Source organism: Chanodichthys erythropterus, chromosome 13, assembly GCF_024489055.1.
Source record: "Chanodichthys erythropterus isolate Z2021 chromosome 13, ASM2448905v1, whole genome shotgun sequence".
NCBI classification, from domain to species: Eukaryota; Metazoa; Chordata; class Actinopteri; order Cypriniformes; family Xenocyprididae; genus Chanodichthys; species Chanodichthys erythropterus.
Window position 1 is genome coordinate 3,839,070 of NC_090233.1, and position 24,338 is coordinate 3,863,407.

General features: G+C 38.4%; 1 protein-coding gene across 1 annotated transcript in view; it reads left to right on the forward strand.

Annotated features, from left to right (window-relative positions):
* tprn (taperin) overlaps positions 1-24,338 on the forward strand; it is a 37,335-nt gene that overhangs the window by 5,796 nt on the left and 7,201 nt on the right. The gene's annotated exons all lie outside the window — the stretch shown is intronic.

Genomic DNA, 24,338 nt, shown 5'->3' on the forward strand with positions numbered 1-24,338 from the left:
ACTTACTCCAAAAGCTCTTCAAATTCTTGAGGGCAGGGCTGTGTTAGTCTTTTGCAATTTTTTTACCATTATTTTTTCTTTTCCAAATACATTTTTATATTTCTAAACAAAGTATAATTGGTTTCCCTTGCAACTCAATGCCATAATTCTATGACGATATGATTTTCAGGGTGTTACTCTTGGTATAGGTTGTTAGGATGTTTTTGGGTGGTTACTAGGGTGATGCTATGCAGTTATATGTGGTGACTAGATTTTTGCTTTGTAATTGCCAAGGTCTTATGGATGGTTGCTAGGGCGTTGCTATGTAGTTGTTAAGGTGTTATGACTGGCTGCTAGAGCATTGTTATGCTGTAGTTGGTTGGATAGGTGTTGATTATTATATTCTAGGATCTTCTGGCATTGTCAAGCACCACTTATTAGGACTGCACAATGTATTGAAATCAAATTGATCAAGATGGTGAAACTGCCAAAAATATTAAACCGTAAATATTAGTATTGTAATTTTAAAGTTGTACTATAAAATAATTTTATTTTTATTAAATATTTCCTTTTCATTTCACAGTACAACAGTATTACAATATTTTGTTTAATATTTGTATTTAATAATAGTAATCACAATAAAAATATCAACAATAAGTGGAAAGAGATTTCTCAAAGAGAGCAGAAAAACAAACAAACAAACAAGATCAACAAAAAACACTCGCATTTTTCAGTTTTTCCCCAAAACAGCCCTAAAAGAATGGTTTGCACTCAAAAAACATTTTCAGAATAAAACAAAATTCAGGTTTGTACATTTTTATTTTAATTTCTTTTTTTTCTTTTTTTTATATATATATATATATATATATATATATGCAGATATACTCCCCAACAAAATCACCCTAGAATGATTGATTCTTCTTGTCTTTTCTCTTGGGGTCTTGTGTGAACTGTGGCTGAGGGGGTTGGGCTAAAATCTCACCAATGCTCTTTGCATATTGTCTGCCCAGGGTCGGCTCATTATGCTCGGGGGCTTGACTGAATCCTGTTGTTGTGTAGGATAATCGTGATTATGGTATGACCTTTAATTTTGCATGTGCCTTGAGGTTACACCCCTACTGAGAATAGAGTAATGAGAGTGATTTACTTCAAGAACACGTCTACAGACCCAAGTATGTGCCCAACCATTGTGAACATGTAACAATACATATAAATAATATGAGTGGTTTTAGTTGCAGACTTAAAGATCTGATGTAAGTTTGTGTGTAGCTGTGGGTAAGTTAGGTCTGATTTCATGGGAAAGATCATGAGGTATTTGCTGAATCAGAAGTCATATTTACTCTGTAATTATGGTATAGCAGAATGCAACATAGAATAGGAGATGTCTACTTGAAATACTGCTCTGTTCATATGGTAACACTAAGGTGTCTTAAGTTAACATTAGTTAACTACTTTAGTTAACATGACCTAAGAATGAACAATATTTCTACAGCATTTATTATTCATATAATTTATTCTTTATCATTTACTAATACATTATTAAAATCAAAAGTTGTATTTGTTAACATCAGTTAATGCACTGTGAACTTACATGAACAATGAACAACTGGATTTTTTCTTACTAACATTAACAAAGATTAATAGCTAAATACTGTAACAAATGTATTGCTCATAGTTATTTCATGTATGTTTATACATTAACTAATGTTAATGAATGAGACCTTTTTGTAAAGTGTTACTAATAATTACAGCATCCCAGTCAGCATGCAGTGAACATTTATAACTAGTAGGACTGCTTGATTATGACAAAATCATGATCACAGTTATTTTGGTCAATATTTTAATCATGATTATTTAACACGATTATGAGTGGGCCATATGACTAAAACCTTATACAAGTAATTTATTTAATAATAGCGATATTTAAGTATATATTTACTGTAACTAATTTTGCTAGGATATCTAAATTTTAGATACCAGTGAAATTTTACACTTCTCAATACCAATTTCAATACCACAGCAGAATAATATAATTAATGTAAATGACAAAGTTCTTACAAATTATTAAAGACAAGACAATATGACAAATACAATAAAAAAAGATCCAAATGAAATAAACAGTGCAAGTCTATAAGTATTCAGCTAACAGACATTGAATAATCTAATGTAAAATGAAACAGAATTAAAGTTGCTTTGATTTTTATTAAATCTTCAAAAGTTAATTCATTCAAGAGCAGTTATTTTTTCTCATTTTCTTTTTTTTTTTAATTAACATTCTTTTTTTTTTGTATTCAGCAACAGTGAAATACAGTGCAAAAGTACAAAACAAAATACTTGATTAACATTAATGATGCAGACAACAGCAGGTTTATTGGCTGTTGTCACTTTAAGACCAAATGCACAGATCTAATACTGACAAGCATTCAATTACTTTCCCAACTGTTTATGTTCACTTAAGACATAACCGACTGGGTTTAACTGAGAACTCGCCAAAACAGATATTTTGACTTATTTTTGTGAGTATTTGTCTATTTAAACACATGGCTGAAGCCCAATGTAGCCTATACTTGTTCGGGTTTCATCCGGAGAACAGCGTCTCGTTCGCTGCTCAATACGCTTTTAACTTTTTTTTTAGTATCATGGACGTCTGAGTGACACTAACGTTACATGATTTGACTTTTTCGTAGGAAGGTTGACCACGCGGCGCTTAGAAAGAAAGGGGATCCTACGCAACTTGCGTACTACTTTGCGTGTAGGGAGGACTGGCACTGCGTTTAATTTTTGTAAAGGAAAAGCACATACTTTTAAGTGGATAGCACAAGAGTAGCTTTGGGACATATTACTTTATCATAATTGCGTCTTTAACGGACAGCTCTGTCGGTTAGTTACGTTCATCCTGTCACCGTTTAAATTGCCCTGTCAATCATCTTGTCTTGGGTTATCTTGCTTCACATTTTACGTGATTGGTTCTCTGTTGCTAAGCATCTAGCTTAGGGCTACACAATTAATCGAATTTCTAATCATGATTACAATTAAGGATGTCACAATTACATAATCGTTCGAAGGCGCAATTACAAAAAAAGTTCACTTACATTTTTCTGCATGCTTAAGATGTTTTTCTTTTTCTTTTTACAGGTTAAGGGTTTTTTCCCATTGTTTTAATTTTAGTTTTAGTATAACATTATAATACCATGTATATGTTTACCTTTTTTTTTATTTAAAGAAGAAATCAAACCAATGTAGTTGACATTTGAGGCTTAATGCTATAGAAAAGCAATACAAGTTTTTTAGTGTTTACAGCTTGTTTATTTTCATATAAAAATATGGCATGCCGTTGCTTCAAACAGTGGTATAAACTATTCAAAACATAATTTAATGTAAATTATGATAATCGTAATTAATAATCGCAATTACAATTTCAAGGGAATAATCGACAATTATGATTTTTGTCATAATCGTGCAGCCCTAGTCTAGCTGTAACATTTTAACACTGCATTGTTTCACACTGTACAAGTTTGGCGTTGCAATGCACTGCAAAAATCCCGCTTCTAAATTACAAGTGTGACATGTTATGTGTTTGTAGTTCTAATCGAATCCTCATCTAATGCGCAATGGGTTGTGGCCAATATTAGCCGTTAGAGTGTGCACAGATCTGCACTCGGATTCCAACCGGAGAAAGCAGACCATCCGGGTATCTTTGGAATATTAATTTCAACATACTACGATTTGGGACACACTAATTCTAATTTTTAATATTATTTAGGATGGATAGTGTGCGAATTGGGATGCAGCACAACTGTTTATGTGACAACTTGCCAAGTCCAGCTGACATATTTTTGTGTATTTTACCATTTAGGCATGCATGCTAAGCTCAAAGTACACTTTTATTTGTCTCTATTCAGCTCCTTCTTGAGGCGCATACAAAAAGAGACCAGGGGTATACCATGAGTTCTCATTTACGCTTTTAAGAACTCTTTTTATGATCAATCATGTCCTATAGTAGACTGCATTTTATGAAAGTCACATTCATGATTTTTCTGATTTGTATGTTATTTTTGGGCTTTTAAGGAGGAGCAAAAGCCGCACCACTGTAAAGAAAATGAACGGAATGAGTACAATAATCATGTTTTCATAATCGTTGGAAGCCAAAACGAAATTCAGTTAATCAAAATTCAGTTAATCACAGATTCCTAATAACTAGATCTTTGATCTGTACATGAAAATGCTCATGTCTATGGTGTGTTTATAGAAAGTCAATATTATTAAAAGCTTGAGGCAGAATATGTCAGAGGACTTTCGTCATGGTTTAAAAATAGCTTTTATGTCTCTGCTTCTCATTCTGAAGCGTTTGAAGAGGGAGTGTTTTAATGAACCACTAAAGGTTTAATTTGACATGGCCCAGCTTTCGAAAGTGTGCGGGGGCTTAACGCAGGTGCTCTTGTCTGTCAGTACACTCTAGACTTACTAGCCATTTCTGTTTGTCTTTGAGGCTGTTGAGAGTGGTTTTATTAGTGTATTACTCACTGGGAGTTGTATCATTCCCGGCCTTGCTGAACAAGAGTGAAAATCTTTCTCATACATGATAAGGGTTAGAGATTTAAACATGTTATACTTTGCCCCACTTCCCGCAATATTTGTTAGCATAAAGCATGAATGACATTTTTAAAATTGTGAGGCTGGTTCAGGAATGATATGAGTTTACTTTTCTATGCAATCAGACTTAAAGGGATAGTTCTTCTGTCATCATTCACTCACCCTCATTGTTCTAAACCCGTAAGACTTTTATTCAGCTTCGAAAGACAAATTAAGATATTTTTAATATCATAAGTCCTTGCCAGCAAAACTGTGAAGATTCAAAATGTTCATTAAGACATTGTAAATTAAATCCATATGAATTGAATGATTTAATCCACTAGTGAGGTTTCTTGCATGTCAAGCAAGATTACTTGTTTTTGGGGGCACATAGAGACAAAAGTTTCAGCGTGCAACTGTTCTGATATTATAATGAAGAAAAAATGCCTCCTTCTTCAAATTAATTCTTGAAAAGAAAACTTTTTTGGCATAAGTAGTTTGTCATAATGCTCCTTAATATAAAGAGAGGACCCTGCAGACCATATGTCAATGAAGGACATTATATCTCTTAAAGGTACAATTTGTGATATTTTTTTCCGCTAGAGGTCGCTAGAAGCCTATTCAAAACAAAGGCGTAGTTTGATGACGCCATGTTTTAGAGCGGAAACTTGGGACATGTGGTCTCCTCAACGGACGGTGCAAAAGAATAGGGATTGGAGTCTGGAAAAACTCCTGCTTGTGGATGCGATTATTAACGTTACTGTAGTATGAAGCAGAGCAGGAACGAGAGTTGCGGGAGCTGAACGAGGAGCTGGAGCGATTGATCAACACACGCCTCACGAGCAGCGGGACTTTAATTATGACACAGTCGCCGGCGCCGCTTCCGCTTTTCCGGTCATGAGTTTACGGGAGCTGTCCTTGTCGACAGAACCAGCGGCAGATGGTAAACAGTAATTATGTTCCATAAATAAGTAACACAATCCACCATAAAACGTGCAAGAAGTAAATAAGGAACTGCTTGAAGCGAGCTAGTGGTTTGCTGGACGCTAGTCACTACTTCCGCTTTTGTCCACGGCACTGTTGTCATGTGGTTTCTACGTCAGTAAAGGCGGTAACAAAGGTAACTGACGTCATTGACAGGCGACTGCACTGCCCCGTGTCACTGTTTAGAATGGGAATTTTCTCACGATTTACAAGTAGTTGAAAACATTAGAGATATTGTTTGTAATCAGCTGGACAAAATATATAACCATAGCCTAGTGGTTTTTGGATATTTTACTGCAAAAAATTTACATATTGTACCTTTAAAATGTCAGATAATTTGAACTTTTTTTTTTTCACAAGGCAAGGTTAGTTCAGGTTGTTAAATGTCTTACTGCATAAATCCCCCCAAATGTAATAACATTTATACATTTATAATTCATGATAATTGTAAAAATACTTTTTGTCTTGTAAAATATTTTTAAAACTTTTTTTTAAATAACAAGAATTAAAGGATTAGTTCACTTCAGAATTAAAATTTCCTGATAATTTACTCACCCCCATGTCATCCAAGATTATGTTTTTCTTTCTTCAGTTGAAAAGAAACAAAGGTTTTTGAGGTAAAACATTCCAGGATTTTCCAGGAGTTTCAATGCAGCTTCAAAGGGCTCTACACGATCCCAACCTAGGAATAATCTAGCGAAACGATCGGTCATTTTCTAAAAAAAAAAGAAAGGTATCAATATACTTTTTAACCACAAATGCTTGTCTTGCACTAGCTCTGCAATGTGCCACACATTACGTAATCAAGTTGGTAAGGTCACACGTGATTTAGGCAGAATTACCACGGTAGGGCAAAAAAGTCCATCTCATTTTCTCCTCCATCTTCAAAATCGTCCAACGTCATTGTTTTACCTTTTTTTTGTAAATGCCGTTTGACTAAATCTTTGCACATTCACTTTGTGAACACTTGCCCGATACTTCTGCCTACGTCATGCGTGACCTTTCCAAGATTATGTAATGTGTGGTGCATCGCAGGGCTAGTGCAAGATGAGCATTTGTGGGTAAAAAGTGTATAATTTAACATTTTTTTATAGAAAATGACCGGACCGATCGTTTCGCTAGATAAGACCCTTATTCCTTGGCTGGGATCATGTAGAGCCCTTTGAAGCTGCATTGAAACTGCAGTTTGGACTTTTAACCCGTTGGTAGCTCCACTATATGGAGAAAAATCCTGGAATGTTTTTCTCAAAAACTTTAATTTCTTTTCTTTTTGACTAAAGAAAGAAATACATAAACATCTTGGATGACATAGGGGTGAGTAAATTATCAGAAAATTTTCATTCTGAAGTGAACTAATGAAGATGTCTACACTCTAAAAAATGCAGTCATTTTGGCGACTCAGTTAGTTGGGTTAAATGTTTGACCCAACATGCTGGGCTGTTTTATTTAATTCAACGGTTGTTTAAAAATGACTATATTACTGGAATAAAATGAACCCAAAATAAATGTGAACATTTATCAGTAAGCAAGAACAACCAGGAATGGACAAAAATATAGACAAGGGTAAAAACAACATGTACATGTGTATGTGAGAAAAAGTGCAGAAAAGAGACAACTCAACAGTTACACAGTTAAACGAAATTGCTTTTTAAAAGTGTAGTATTTAATAACATTTAAATACAAATTTGACCATATTTTGCTTATTTTTGTCCTGCCAATGAACACACTAATAGCACTATGGCCAAAACCATCAGGATGAGTGCAGCCAAAAAAAGACTGAAAGCCTGCTTATGTGATTTGGATGTTAGAGAAAAGAAAACAGTCCGACGAAATCTTTCAGTTTTAAAGAACATGTTCCTCGCTGCAGTCACTTTCAAAGTTCTCTCTCCTCTCCGCTTCGATTAGTTTTCTTCTATTTTCCACATATATTCCTTTCATAATCGCAGTGGTGTTTTGTTGAAATCTTCTGAGAAGGATGCAAAGCTGGATTGTTGTAGCACCTCCGTTGCTGGGTTGTTGCATCGGAGTGAGGGTGGGTGAGGGGTGTATTGTTTCAGCTGTGAGTGAGATTGACCGACCACTAACCCAATGGCTGGGTAACACAAAATCTACCCAACCATGGAAAAAATAACTAAAAAAAACAACAACACCCAACAAGCTCAGGCCAGCATTTGGGTAGAAAAAATAACCCGTTTTTTAGAGTGTATACTTCTTGAATATATTAAGAAAAAATATATTGTATATTTTATTTGTAATTAACCTATAGTTTCAGATATCTTTATGTTTGGTCATCTTTTATTTTCCTGTACTATGTTAACTTTTTAATCCATAATTTCCCTTACACACGAGAGGATACACCTCTGGTTGCAGATTCTTTGAGCTTGCAAAATTTATTTCTGTCTGTAAAATGTCTAATTTTATGATGTGAGCCTTACAAACACACAAGGAGGTGGATGGAAACCCTCCTCTTTTACTGTATGTCCTGCTACGAGTATGAAAGTCCACCATGTTTAATTATTGACCAGTCAGAATGCCGTCTCCTCCATGATGCACCACACCTCTCTCTCTCCTTATCCTCACTTACTCCTCCCCCTCCCCCTGCCTCCCTTTTCTTAACCTTACTGGTGTCCTCCAGGAAGTTCTCCTTACAGGCAGAGACAGACACTGGCTCTTCAGCAGCTGTGTATTTGTGTGTTTACTTTGCCTTTGGTATGCATTATTGTGTTTGGACTTTGAAGTTCAGATAATTTAGTGATGTGTCCTACAATTTTGACGCCATTGTGTAATCCCATATGGACCACTTCTGTGTGTGTGTGAGAGTGTGTGTGCGCCTGTCACATGGCCGCAGTGTCTACAATAGAGTCGATGTAATTAGAATTCAGACTGCAAAGCGCCACTGTCACTGTCATGTTTAATTCAAGAGTCACTCCAGCATGTGTGTGAGAGACAGAGAGGATCATAGAGAGCTGTAGTGAGAGAGAGAGAGAGAGAGAGAGAGAGAGAGAGAGAAAGTTATAGTCAACGTGAATGTGAGAGTGTTTCAGCAGTCTCATTGTTGCTTTTTAAATTAATTATTTCCTTAAAGAAACAGTTTACCCAAAAATAAAAAGTCTGTCCTTATTTTCTCATCCTCATATCATTTCAAACCCATATGCCATTAGTTTTCTATAGAACACATTTTGAATACTGTATTGTGTTTTCTTTTCCTTGCAGTAGCAATGAGTGAAACTGGTTGACAGTAAACACATTTATAATATTAAAGATTTCTATTTCAAATAAATGCATATTTGAATGAAGGATCATGTGACAGGACCTCGGACTCTGAATCATGTTTTTTAATGGCAACACTATCAACACCAAAATGAGCTGTACACGTGGTACAAGTTGGTGCTCCCAAAAAATTCAGAGTTTACAAGTTGCAGCTACGAGTTCTATGAGAATGTGAATGCTTTTTACAAGTCGGAATCTCATAATTGCGGTAATTCCAACATGGTGTGAACTCATGTGCATGCACTCTTATTGTGCATGATTATTATTTCCCCTGTTTTTACATTTCGATTACCTTTGCTGTTATCTAACACTCACAATCTTAAAAAACATTACTCATTTCTTCTTCTTCTTCTTCAAAAAAAAATAATTTTAATAACATGGTTAAATATAATTTTTTTAAATAAATATCCATTCTGTATATTTATAATGTAGTGATTCCCATATTCATTTGCATATTCATTTTTTAAAAGATTACATTTAGAAGTCATATGAGAGTTTAGTCTCAAAAGTCAAACATTTTCCCTCATATTCAGACAGCGCAGCATTGTAAACATGCAAGAATGTCGCTTGTCTCAGACCTGGCCAGAATTGCTGAAAACTGCTATATTTGATTTAGAACAAGAATGAGATTTGACAAACCGTACAATTATGTGACTAGCATACACTGTAAATTCACTGTAAGTTCAGTTTACTTAAAAAAAAGTTTGGAAACCGATTGCCTTATTTTTGCAACGCAAACTTGAAGGGAAAACTGAAGTTAAGTTAATAATCTATTAAAAGTAAAGAAATCTAAATCTTCCCAAGTAAATTAAGTAATAAATATCAAGTTAGTTTAATGTCAATTCTAGTTAACATACTCTAGAATTTTTACTAATCTTACTTAAGATTTAATAGTAAGATTACACGATAAATTCCATTTAACTAACAGTGTTATATTGTGTTCTGCAAACATCTTAAATACTATTATTCTCAACATGGCTTTAATCTGCCATTTTATGCTACGTAGACTTAAAAAACTATGTGCAATCGGTTTCCACATTTTCTTCAAGTAAAGTGAAAGAAGAATAGTATGTTGTACTGACAAAAGCGTTGTTAGTATAGTTCACGAGAGTACTACTAACTAAAAGAAGAACTGTAGAGAGTACTTAATTTACTTTAAATAAAATTTTATTGTCACCATTGTTGTGGTTTGCTTGCTGAATGTTGAGATCTGTGTGTGGCTCAAGTGGTCAACTGTAAGCTACTGTTACAGATACTCAATTAAAAGTTTAACAAGATGCTTAGCACAAACATTTTAAAACATTACTACTGAATACGAAAATTAAACATCTAACTAAACAACATTCAGTTAGAAATCAGATCACCTCATAATTTTTTTTTTTTTTTTTAATTACTTCTTCCTTTGAAACCACAAACAATGATTTCTTGATGCATAGAGACAGAGCGCAACGCGTCATAGTCTGAAGACCACGCCCACCGGGGGGAAAAACAAACCAACCGTCTCCATTGACTTTGTATTGCATGAGGCTGCCTCTTTGTCTTTTCTGACTTATTACAAAAAAGAGAACAATGTCTAAAAGCTGCTGTGTGACAAGGTGCACAGCTAACAAGCTAAAAAACCCAGAAATAAGTTTTTATAAGCTGTCGATCCCAAAAAATGAATGTTTAAGGACATAAAAGTGGATACAGGCAGTGAGACAGAGCGCAAATGGTCATAATTACTTTAAGAAATACACTGGAGGGGGTCGTAATCGGCGACAACATATGCTAAACAAACCAACAAAAACAAACCATTCATTATTTTTTACCATGTCAAAGAATTATTCACCTGTCACGATTACGTTCCCCTCCAATGCATTTCTTATAGTAATATGACCCGTTGCTCTCTGTCTCACTGCCTGTATCCACTTTTATGTCCTTAAACATTCGTTTTTGGGGGTCGACAGCTTATAAAAACTTATTTCAGGGTTTTGTAAGTTTGTTAGCTGTACACCTTGTCACACAGCAGCTTTTAGACATTGTTCTGTTTTTTGTAATAAGTCAGAAAAGACAAGGAGGCAGCCTCACACAATACAAACTCAATGGAGACGGTTGGATTGTTTTCCCCCCCGGTGGGCGTGGCTTTCAGATTAACATAAATGCGCTCTGTCTCTATAGAGCTATGGCTGCACCAAAATGGAGAGAATTATAAAATCTTTAACAAAGTTTCAAGTGCCCAACCAAAGGGAACATGAATCACCATCATGGTAAGTAAAAAAAATTTTTTTTAGGAAAATCAACATCAAACTAATTGATCTTAACTTGAGTTTTCTGAGTAAACAAGCCATTAATAGACAGCTAGAATAGCTTTTACTTTTATTTCACCGAAGTAGATCCACTCTGCAAACATAATGTTGAATCCTCAGTCCGTGAGATTCTGCACTGTTTGGGGGGTTGTCTTGGCATGTCTTGAAATTTTTTTCTAATTTTACTCAAATTACATTAGCTATGGGAACTATCTGTTCTAAAATTTCAGCAACAATTACAAAGTTGTAGTAAAGTCAACATTTTGGTTAAAATCAAGTAAACATACTAGTGTTTTTATAGTAAGGAATACTATTTGAATTTATTTCAGCCTGTTCCTTATACTAAGATATTGGAATACGTAAAGAGTTGTAATAAGTAAATGATGACCATTTCATTCTATGGATGACCAATTCCTTGATTTCATTTTAACCCTGAATATTCTTTTAAATGACACAAACTGAATGACAAACATTTGTGTGAAATATTTGTGCTGGTGCTGACTAACATCGATGTTTGCACATATGCTAATTTGTTGTTTAAGAGTCAGGCTTGAAATAGTCAATGCAAATCTTATTCAAATAAACCATAACCATAAGCTCAAGCTGCTCAAAAATACCAAATGACCACTGTAGGTCGTCACGGAAAGAATATGACTGTGTTTTTTATGTATGTCATGATACGGGCAGCCATGTGTTTTCCTGCCCTGGATTTCTGTGATAAGCCTGTTGATAGGAACCTTCTTTCTCTGTCTCTAATGAGAGTATAGCATACTTGTGTTTTCACTGTTTGCATGCTCTTTTGCTCTTGCTGTTGTTCCTCCTCTGCTCTTTTCTCTAAAAATAGTCATGGATCCTGTCGCTGAGCAACAGAGACCACAGTTTTTCTATCCTGTCATTAGAAATCCTAAATTAGGTATCTGTGCCTTTTTGTTTCCAAAACACTTCCTTCCCTCCTTCTGCCCTATACTTGCCAATGATTTATCAAACCGCCCAGATCAGGCAGCGTTACACACCTTTACACAGTGTTGTTCATGAGTGCTTGTGTTAGGCTTGATTAATATTTCAAGACTTTCTGTAAATGAGAGCATCAAATCTAGGCCCACATGAAATCTGTTTTCACATTTTCTATGCTGATTGTGAGGGAAAATCCATGTGTGCATATTTTTGTAATCTATTACATGTTAGTCTAATTTTAAATTTTCATTTATTGTGCACAGTGAGGTTCAAATTTATAAGTTATTTCTTACCTGAAAATAAAATAAAGTAAAACTGAAACATTTTACTCAAACATTATGACATAAGCAGAAGCTCACCCAAATCTGCTACGCGCACGATAACAAACCTCTTCCGGAAGCTCAAACATGCTGCGTAACACACGAGAATTAACCTCATTGGTTACACAGCACGTTTGAGCTTCCGGAATAGGTTTGTTCTCATGCGTGAAACGGGTTTGGTTGAGCTTCTGCTTATGTTCGCTGATCAATGTTTACATGCGAGTAAAAGCCCAATTAAACTTTTTCGGCATAACAAGCGATGGATTCTCTTCAGAAAATTTGGACTAAACCACTCAATTCATATGGCTTAGTTTTCCGATCTCTTTATGAACTTTTTGAAGTATCAAAGTGGTAGTTACTGACAGCACTCTGTCATCAAAAAGATCTTCATTTGTGTTCAGAAGATGAACAAAAGTCTTACTGGTGTGGAACAACTTGAAGGCGAGAAATTAATGACAGAATTTTAATTTTGGGGTGAACTAACCCTTTAAATGGAAGTTCTAATTTCTGCAGTATTTCTAGGTCAATAATCAAATAATCACATGTTTACATGTATGTGTCCTATTACAACAAGACGAAATTGAATTGTGATTTTTTTTTTTTTCAGATAAAAATTGAGATTGTGATTTTAAAAAATGTATTATTATTATTATTATTATTAACATTATCACTCTTGTAATATTCCGTTGTAAAAAAAAGTTAAGAAAAACAATACAATACAATATGATAATTATAATACTGATATTTATGAGTCTTAATTTTGTTCATTTTCTAACATTACAAATTTCTAACATTACAACTCGAAAAAAACACATAGAGCCTTTTAAATGTGCAGCACAACAAGTCCTGTATAGAGACATCCAGATATTCTTGCTTCAGTTCATGAATTGTGTACATTTTTCTATTCAACTTTTCACTTTATTATGATAAAAATATAGTTTGAAATACTGAAATACTATTACAGTTTTAAATGCAAAATAGAAACAGACTTCCAGGCCTTTACTGATCATCATACATTTTCATTCCGTGGGAAAGAGCAGTTTTGACATTATGATAATACTGTAACTCCTTATGTAGGACTGGTCATCCATTTAGGCTGTTTCTTTACCTATGGCACACATCTCTATGGCCCTTTACAAACGTTTAATCAGCCTTTATGATTATATGATGATTGAAGTTATTTAATAAACACGTATAGCATTGTGCATTTGACTTTTGAAAATCAGAAATCTGCAGATTCCCTTCAGGCCTACTCATATTCTATTCATTTATATTGTGACTAATATGTAAAAAAAAAAAAAAATTCTCCTTCTCCACAAACAAAACATATGTTGTAATTAATTTCTCATGCAGACTCAGACACTGTGTCCAAACCAAGCATGACAAGATAAAGTGATAAAATCTCTTCCATTTCCATCTTTTTGTTTTAACTATGACCTCAACAACACATTGGCTGGTTATGTCTATTTGCATAAATCTGTCCTAAATAGTATGTGAAACTGTATGTAGTGTGTCCCAGTTCATATTTCATTGACTTTGACCAAAGGTACACAGATGCTGTTTTGCTTCAAAATGTGTACCTATACATTCATTATCAACTTACATTACCCACAACCCACTGTGCAATAGAAGATGAGCATATAGAATATACCCTTAGTTGTTACGGATGCTGGTGCAGAGAGACGAGGCAGATACGGATTTCCACAATACATATAGATCTTTACTTAAACAAGGCAGGAACACCAACATACAACGTTAACACAACAGAGAACGGACAAGGAGTGAAGGGAGTGAGTGCCATATAAAGGGAGTGCTAACAATAGAGTCCAGGTGCAGGTGATGAGTGCTGATGAGGAGCAGACGAGGGAAGTGAGTGCAGGAGTGGAGAACAGGAGGATGATGGGAAATGGAGTCCAGGGGAACAAGGGATCCGTGACAGTACCTCCCCCTCCCGGTAGGCGCGTCCTCGCGCCGTAGATGTAACAACCGGGAGGGGGGTGGGCGCCCTGGAGACCTCAAACCGGAGCAGGGGGAGGAGTAGACTGGAGTGGAGGTCTCCAGGGCAGGCTCAAAAACCATGGCGGGTCAGGGGGCCGTGGGCAGCCATGGCGGGTCAGGGGGCCGTGGGCAGCCATGGCGGGTCAGGGGGCCGTGGGCAGCCATGGCGGGTCAGGGGGCCGTGGGCAGCCATGGCGGGTCAGGGGGCCGTGGGCAGCCATGGCGGGTCAGGGGGCCGTGGGCAGCCATGGCGGGTCAGGGGGCCGTGGGCAGCCATGGCGGGTCAGGGGGCCGTGGGCAGCCATGGCGGGTCAGGGGGCCGTGGGCAGCCATGGCGGGTCAGGGGGCCGTGGGCAGCCATGGCGGGTCAGGGGTCCTGGGCTGCCGAGAAGCCATGGAGTCCAGGCAACGCTGAAGGTCCGTCGGACCATGGCGACACCGGCGGTTCCGCCGACGAGGTGTAGGCAGGGCTCCAGAAGGCCGCAGCGGAGGCAGGACGACAGACAACAAAGGGAGAACAGGAGGGAGTGAAGAAGCCAACAGAACTGAGGGACAGAGGGACGGAGTGAATACGGAGGAGTGAAGTCCTGAGGTGAGGGCAGGCTGATGGACGACCAATGTTTGACCGGAGGAAGGATGGAGACTGGTGAAGCTGGTGGACTGATGGGCCATGGTGGAGACGAGGGAGGTTGGAGCCAAGGTGGAGGTAATGGGACCGAGGGCCGAGGTGGAGTACTGGATGAAGGGGCTAGAGGTGGAGGTGACATGTCGAGACAAATGGGAGGAGGTGGGAGAGGGAGGCAGGGAGGGAAAACAGTCTTTGAGCTGGAGACTTTTATAATAAAGTTCATAATATGAGCAGCTGGCTCGGCGGCGGCGGCTGGAGCGGCTGGCTCGGCGGCGGCGGCTGGAGCGGCAGGCTCGGCGGCGGCGGCTGGGGCGGCAGGCTCGTTCATCCCCTCAAATACAATTAAAATCCCCACAGGCACTGGAGCTGGCTCTGTGGGGACTGGAGCGGGCTCTGGAGAGACTGGAGCGGGCTCTGGAGAGACTGGAGCGGGCTCTGGAGAGACTGGAGCGGGCTCTGGAGAGACTGGAGCGGGCTCTGGAGAGACTGGAGCGGGCTCTGGAGAGACTGGAGCGGGCTCTGGAGAGACTGGAGCGGGCTCTGGAGAGACTGGAGCGGGCTCTGGAGAGACTGGCGAGCGGGCTCTGGAGAGACTGGCGAGCGGGCTCTGGAGAGACTGGCGAGCGGGCTCTGGAGAGACTGGCGAGCGGGCTCTGGAGAGACTGGCGAGCGGGCTCTGGAGAGACTGGCGAGCGGGCTCTGGAGAGACTGGCGAGCGGGCTCTGGAGAGACTGGCGAGCGGGCTCTGGAGAGACTCGAGCGGGCTCTGGAGAGACTCGAGCGGGCTCTGGAGAGACTCGAGCGGGCTCTGGAGAGACTGGCGAGCGGGCTCTGGAGAGACTGGCGAGCGGGCTCTGGAGAGACTGGCGAGCGGGCTCTGGAGAGACTGGCGAGCGGGCTCTGGAGAGACTGGCGAGCGGGCTCTGGAGAGACTGGCGAGCGGGCTCTGGAGAGACTGGCGAGCGGGCTCTGGAGAGACTGGCGAGCGGGCTCTGGAGAGACTGGCGAGCGGGCTCTGGAGAGACTGGCGAGCGGGCTCTGGAGAGACTGGCGAGCGGGCTCTGGAGAGACTGGCGAGCGGGCTCTGGAGAGACTGGCGAGCGGGCTCTGGAGAGACTGGCCCGCAGGAGACTGGAGAGACTGGCCCGCAGGAGACTGGAGAGACTGGCCCGCAGGAGACTGGAGAGACTGGCCCGCAGGAGACTGGAGAGACTGGCCCGCAGGAGACTGGAGAGACTGGCCCGCAGGAGACTGGAGAGACTGGCCCGCAGGAGACTGGAGAGACTGGCCCGCAGGAGACTGGAGAGACTGGCCCGCAGGAGACTGGAGAGACTGGCCCGCAGGAGACTGGAGAGACTGGCCCGCAGGAGACTGGAGAGACTGGCCCGCAGGAGACTGGAGAGACTGGCCCGCAGGAGACTGGAGAGACTGGCCCGCAGGAGACTGGAGAGACTGGCCCGCAGGAGACTGGAGAGACTGGCCCGCAGGAGACTGGAGAGACTGGCCCGCAGGAGACTGGAGAGACTGGCCCGCAGGAGACTGGAGAGACTGGCCCGCAGGAGACTGGAGAGACTGGCCCGCAGGAGACTGGAGAGACTGGCCCGCAGGAGACTGGAGAGACTGGCCCGCAGGAGACTGGAGAGACTGGCCCGCAGGAGACTGGAGAGACTGGCCCGCAGGAGACTGGAGAGACTGGCCCGCAGGAGACTGGAGAGACTGGCCCGCAGGAGACTGGAGAGACTGGCCCGCAGGAGACTGGAGAGACTGGCCCGCAGGAGACTGGAGAGACTGGCCCGCAGGAGACTGGAGAGACTGGCCCGCAGGAGACTGGAGAGACTGGCTCGCAGGAGACTGGAGAGACTGGCTCGCAGGAGACTGGAGAGACTGGCTCGCAGGAGACTGGAGAGCGCTCGCCCTTCTTCCTCTTCCTCCTCTTAGGTTTACCGGACCCAGCGGAGATTTGTGGGCCCGGCAGGACACAGGGGGAACCTTCGCTGGAGGGGTATGCGGAGGAGGACGGAGGCTGACTGACTGGCCCGGCCAACCGTGTTTCTGGATGGCCTGGAGACAAACACACATCCTGAACCTGTTCCACGAAAAATTTGGACTCATTCAAAAACAAAATTAAATTGATAGTTTCGCTTAAGGAGAGACGAAAATCAGGTTTGTTTAAACGGACAGTGTTGTCGTCCAGACCATCCAGAAACAGGGCGATCAAACATGCTTCAGGCCAGTCAGACAAAAAAGCAAGCTCAGCGAACTCCTCCACATACCTCTCCAGCGAACGACTCACCTGTAAGAGTCCAATGAGCCGCTCACCAGCTGTCCAGGATGAGAGAGGCATGGGAGAAGTTGGAGCCCGGGAGAAGAAGGAAGCTTCCATCCTTTTTTTTTTTTTTTCTCTGTGGAAAATCCGGTAGTTTTAGGTCCGTTCTTCTGTTACGGATGCTGGTGCAGAGAGACGAGGCAGATACGGATTTCCACAATACATATAGATCTTTACTTAAACAAGGCAGGAACACCAACATACAACGTTAACACAACAGAGAACGGACAAGGAGTGAAGGGAGTGAGTGCCATATAAAGGGAGTGCTAACAATAGAGTCCAGGTGCAGGTGATGAGTGCTGATGAGGAGCAGACGAGGGAAGTGAGTGCAGGTGTGGAGAACAGGAGGATGATGGGAAATGGAGTCCAGGGGAACAAGGGATCCGTGACATTAGTATGTTCCTATTATATGTCTTAATATAATTTCCCACAAAGGCTGGGTTTAAAATATCAATTTCTCGATTTTAATTTCTCATTTTGATGAACTGATATTGATTGTTAAATTGAAAGAATAAATCTTTAAGTTGATGCTATTTTCAGTTGATGCGTGAACAAAACTTCACTAAATGCTATTTAAAGCTTGCCTCTCGATTGGGGCAACCCTCCTTGTAATTGTCAATCAAAATAACTTCCCCACCCTCTCTTCTCTGATAATGTGTTTACTGGCGGGACAACCTGAAAAAAAGTATTTTTATAAAAAAAATTATTTAACTAAAAAGTGTTGTTATAATAAAAAAATAGAAATTTAAATGTTTATATTAAAATCGGTTGTTAATTTTAACTTTAAATATTACAATAATGGATTTCTAGAAAGCACTATATTGCAAGTGAAATGATTCAGACATGTCTGAAATATTCTAATCCCCTAGATTATGCAAGAATACACACGTTTGTTACTGGATTGCCCACATTACACACTTATGAAACCATAGGTGTGTGTTTGTTGTGTAGGTCTTACCAGCTGTACTGTGCTGAGGGATTGCTAATATTAAACACCCTGGCAGCAGATTAGCTCTAATCAGGCATCTGCTTAGTCTGCCCTACACATCAGTGAGAGGCCGTAACAATCTTTCCCCTCACGCATCAGACTGACAAAAAGATTCAATGTTTGCTAGACAGCTTCTGCTTTACAGTGTGCTGCAAACCAAAGGTTGTAATTCAGAGAGAAACCCCCATGATATGTCTGTATGTGTGTGTGTGTGTGTGTTTACATGAAGTCTCAGCCTGGTTCAAATAAGGATAGCGTCTCTAGTAAATTCTGCCCTAAACATGTTTACTCAGAAAACAGTTTTATGGGGAAAAGTAGTATCTGTATTTTAAAAACGTTAAACTATTATTTTTATTATTATTATTATTATTATACTAAATTATCAATAATACATTTATTAAGACGAAATACTTACCAATACTTGCAAATGTTAAATGCATGTGCACAATTCAGTTGAATGATAAAGTTGCCCTCTTTAACTTAATGCTGTATAACTGAGTATACAAATCAAACTGTTTGCTGAAATAACAAAACATTAACAACATGAGCATGTCATTTTCTGTCAATCAGATTAGTCTGAAAGTTGAATCAGTTACTAGCATAACAATAGATAAGACAATTAAATAGAATAGAATGAGACAATTGAATTGGCTTGTGTAAATTTTTCATTTTAATATTAAAATAAAATGATGTAACATCATTAAGAAAGAACTAATAATGAAATAATAAAGAACACAATAATGCGCAAAAATATTTTTTTAAAATTAACACTAACAAGATGAACAAATGTGTGAAAAAGAAATTAATTAATTTATGATACATAATTTAGAATGTAGCATGTTAACTGTGCAAATGGTAATGTTTACAACCTTGTTATAAACTGTTTAAAATCACAAGATCATAAAGCAGCAATTATACACAGTAAAATCATAAAAGTTTTCCCCACCACTTTTGGAGTAGTGGTGCCACCCTTGACCTCATGCACTTTGGAGTCTTTAACATGCATTTTGCAGGGTTTTGATTAATTGATTATTAATTGAAATTGCAATCGATTATTGAACTTCTTGAAAATTAATATCTCTAGTTGTGGAAAAACATATTTGACTACTCATCCACATTTTGTACAAAGCTCTGTGATGATCCAGACATTCAGGATGATTCGAGCTGCTATTTTGACATGTGACTCACCTACAACCAGTGTTGGTGGTAACACATTACAAGTAACGCGAGTTACGTAATCAGATTACTTTTTTCAAGTAACAAGTAAATTAACACATTACGTTTAAATTTACAGCTAAGTAAATAAGTTATTTTATAAAAGTTATTCTTTCAAATAAGTAACGCAGGTTACTTTGTTTTCCCATTTATTGACTGACAACTCTCATGTCCCCATGTTGAGAGAAATCGGGAGTAAATGCAGAGGCATTGTTTCCAAAAATGAAAATTACTTGACCTTCCAAACTTGTATGAGTTTCATTCTGCTGAGCACAAAAGAAGATATTTAAAAGAATGTTGGTAACCAAACAGCTGATGGCACCCAATGACTTCTATAGTATTTTTTCCCTACTATAGAAGTCAATGGCTATCCTCAACTGTTTAATTACCTACATTCTTTAAAATAATACCCTTTAATAGGTGTAGAGAGCAAAATATGGAATAAATATGAAGAATCCTTTCCATTGGTGCTGTTTCCAATCTCTTCATCCAGAATGTGTTAGATGAGCGCTCTGAAAATATTTCTGTATAATGATTGATCTGCTTGAATGGAATTTGACTTTTTTCTCACGCCAAAGAATATATATTTTAAAATATTTGTTCAAATTGTGCTGGTGAATTGCGATGGGAAATGGTTGAAACTGCCAACATATCACGCTGTGCTCACATTTCTAACATTGGCTGAATAGTCAGGAAATATGTCAGCATGAGCCAAGAATGACCAAATAACTCCACACTGGAAACTTTGCTTGTTACTGCCAGTGACTTATTCAGAGTTTGGGTAAATCATGCCTCAGAAAGCAGTAGGTTAAAGAAACTACAGTAGTTGAGTGGGAAAATGGCTATGGTCGCAAGTGTTGTTTAATGCTAAGGCTGGTGCTGAATTTCTACATATTTATGTAAATCTGATGTAATTGCTCTGTTCCAAAACCTATAGTGAGATGCCCATTACATTTTAAGAACACATAGATGATCCAGACACAAAAAGTTTCAAAAGCTAGTCATCTTAATTCTGTCTTTTCTAAGATACCTTGTCTCGACCAGTTCTGAGGCAACATAAAATACTTTTTTGAAGATCAGCACAGAATGCCTTGAGATAAGCTCAGTGAAGAAATAAATCCAAGGTGTCAGACGATTTAATGTCAAATAATACATTGGATTTTGTCCAATTTTAGTATTGCTGTTACCTAGAGGTTTGTGCAAAGAATTAAACTTGCACAATATGCATGATAGTTCAGATTATGCAGCATTTTAAGAAGAGACTTTTGGCTTGGAACATTTACTTTTGAAACAGAGGCAGAATATTGTTGCAGTGGGTTTTGCACTGCCAACCACCACTCATATTTTCTTCAGAAAGTGGAAAAAAAAATAAATAAATTAATAACCTTAAATTAAAAAATGTAAAATCATCATGAAGTCTAAAGTCATGCCAGAATATCAAGATGTTGTTCGGTGGAAACAGTGGAAAGTTTGTGATGTTTTTACAGCCCTATTGATTGCACTTTAGATTTAGCCTACTTGGGCATGGCTACATAAGATGTCTCTTTTGATAAATGCCAAATTTCATTTCTGGAATGAGAATGTGACACACTAAGTAGCAAACCAAAACCACAAAAAATTGACCTGAAAGACTATTGCATATGTTTGATGCAAAACAAATACATCCCAACACCCAAATAACACCCTGCTGTCAATTATGGTAGTGGCAGCATCATGATTTGAAGTTGTTTTCTAGTAGAGAAAACTGAAAAGGTTGTTGGCAACTTGGACACATGCAAATCTGTAAAGAAAACTAGATTCAGTCAGCCAGAGATATTAACTTTGTGTGGAGATTAATTTTCCAGCAGGGCAATGATCCAGAACACACAGCAAAGGCGGTAAAAGAATGGATTGCAAAAAGTTAGCATTATGAAAAAGCCTAGACTTAATTCTAATTGAGAATCAGTAGTATGATCTGAAAATTGCTGTCCATTGATACTCAGTGTCTACTTTGGAGCTGGAACAAATTTGCATTTAGGATTAGGCAAAACTTTAAATGTGCAGAACTCAAACCAAGAAAATTCTAGGCTGTAACTGCTGCTAAAGGACAATGAACAAAATTATTGACTGCCATATAATAATAATAATAATAATAATAAAATCTTTAATTTAATCATTTAAATGTATCATTCATATATATATATATATATATATATATATATATATATATATATATATATATATATTCTAGTACAGAGTTGGAGCCCCTTTTGCCTTCAGAGCTGCCTTAATTCTTCATTGCATTGTAAACATTTTTCAGAAATTTTGGTCCATATTGACATGATAGGATCACACATTTGCTGTTGATTAGTCAGCTGCATGTTCATCATGCAAATCTCCTGCTCCACCACATTCCAAAGGTGCTCTATTGCAGGGGTTGTTTTGTAAGTCTCCCTTATCTGACACACACAATTCAGGTCTTGCAGTCTCTACTATTGAGCTGATTAGTTGAATCAGGTATGTTAGATGAGGGAGACTTGAAAATGTGTAGTGCTCCAGGATAGGTTTAGAAAACCCGGCTCATTTGGATTGAGATCTGGTGACTGTGGAGGCCATTTGAGTATAGTGAAGTCATTGTTATGGTCAAGAAACCAGTTTGAGATGATTTGAGCTTTGTGACATGGCTCGTTATCCTGCTGCCATCAGAAGATGGGTACACTAAGGGATGGACATGGTCAGCAACAATACTCAGATGTGAGGCTGTGGCATTTACACAATGATCAATAAGTACTAAGGGGCTAAAAAAAAAATAACCCCACAACTTTACACCACCACCAGCAGCAGCACATGATGGAGTTTGGGTTCCTTGCCGCTGTCGCCTTTGGCTTGCTTAGTTGGGGACACTTGACATTTGATATTCAATAGTATTCTTGACATTTATTCAACAGTGTTTCTAATCTGCCTGCTACTATTATTTAAGAGCTGCTGTGCAGCCAAATTATGTACCAGTTATCAATGTAAACAAAGCTGCTTTGATACAATCTGCATTGTAAAAAGCGCTATATAAATAAAGGTGACTTGACTTGACATGCATCCATGCTTTAATGTTGTTCATGCCAAATCCTGATCCTACCATCTGAATGTCACAGCAGAAATCGAGACTCATAAGACCAGGCAATGTTTTTACAGTCTTCTATTGTCCAATGTTGGTAAGCCCATGCAGATTATATCCTCAGTTTCCTGTTCTTAGCTGACAAAAGTGGCACCCGGTGTGTCTTCTTCTTGATGCTTAGTTTGAACTTCAGCAGATTGTCTACATGCCTAAATGTATTGATTTGATGCCATGTGATTAGCTGATTAGATATTTGCATTAACAAGCAGTTGAACAGGTGTACCTAATAATAAAGTGAGTGTATAGATTTATAAATGATTTGTGTTATTAGATATTTAACAGAAACAAAAGATGAAAAGAGGGTGGATACAATCTGAAGGTGCTGAATGTCTTTTATTTCAGGATGTATAATGCCATGAGATAATCCTTTAGGTATTATGTTTGTATCCTTTGTCTTTGTTTTTTTTTTTTTATATATATAAAGAGAGACAGATTTGACTACACACCCAGTCTATGTCCATTGTGTTATGTAACCACAATAGATTTGTCAACACTAAGTTACTAAAGGAGGGCAAAGCTTGTACAACACCTCTGAAAGAGTATACACAAATATAAAAATGCTAGACTTTTAGTAATTCCCCGATACTGTATGAAGAATCTTAAATATTTAATCTTAACATGAAGCTAAACATACCTCTTATCATGTTTGTTGTCTGAAAGTGGCCACGTACAAAAATACAGTAAAAACAGTAATATTGTGAAATATTATAAAAATGTAAAATCACTGTTTTTTTTATTTTTATTATTATTATTATTATTTGAATACATTTGAAAATGTAATTTATTCATGTGAAATTTTTCAGCAGCCATTCCAGTCTTCAGTGTCACATGATCCTTCAGAAATCATTTTAATATGCTGATTTGAAAACATACTGCTTAATATTTTTGTGGAGACCATGATCCTTTTTTTAGGATTCTTTGATTAATATAAAGTTCAAAAGAAAAACATTTAAAACAATTATTCATTATTAAATTAATAATTATTAATAATTTATTTATTTATTTAATTAATTTTGAAACGTATAAACGTTTGTAACATATAAAAGTCTTTACTGTAATTTTTAATGTCCTATGAATAAAAGTATTAATTTTTTGGTTTCTAAACAAAAAATGTACTCACACCAAACTTTTAAAGGAAAACACATTATTGGTAAAGATACAGCACTGGGGCTTCTGCGACCAAAAAACGAAAAAAAGGGAAGGTAATCTCATTGACACATGATGGTTAACAAGGTATATTAGTATAGAAGGCAATGTTTATTACACCAAATAAACATTACCCAATTATATGTGGCCTTTGCCCAGTCATTTTGATAGGCGTGCCATGTAAGGCCATGTTCACATCCTTTGTAAATTAAGCTTGCTTATATGTACTGTAGTTGATTAAGGACATGTGATTGAGATTAGAGTAGATTTAGGACAGCGCTGACACACATGGGCCAGGGCACAGACGTTGACCAGGTGACTGTCACTAGGGTGCTTTGGACACTACATAGGCCTACATTATTTTAGTGGCCCGTCACATTGAGTTTGAATCAGACAACACGGTATTTATTTGTCTGATAAGTCCTTAATAAGATTAACACAATGTTAAGGTGTTGTGAGTGGTTACCAGAGTGTTGCTATGTGAATGATAAGGTGTTCTTGGTGGTTTCTAGGTGTCTGCAT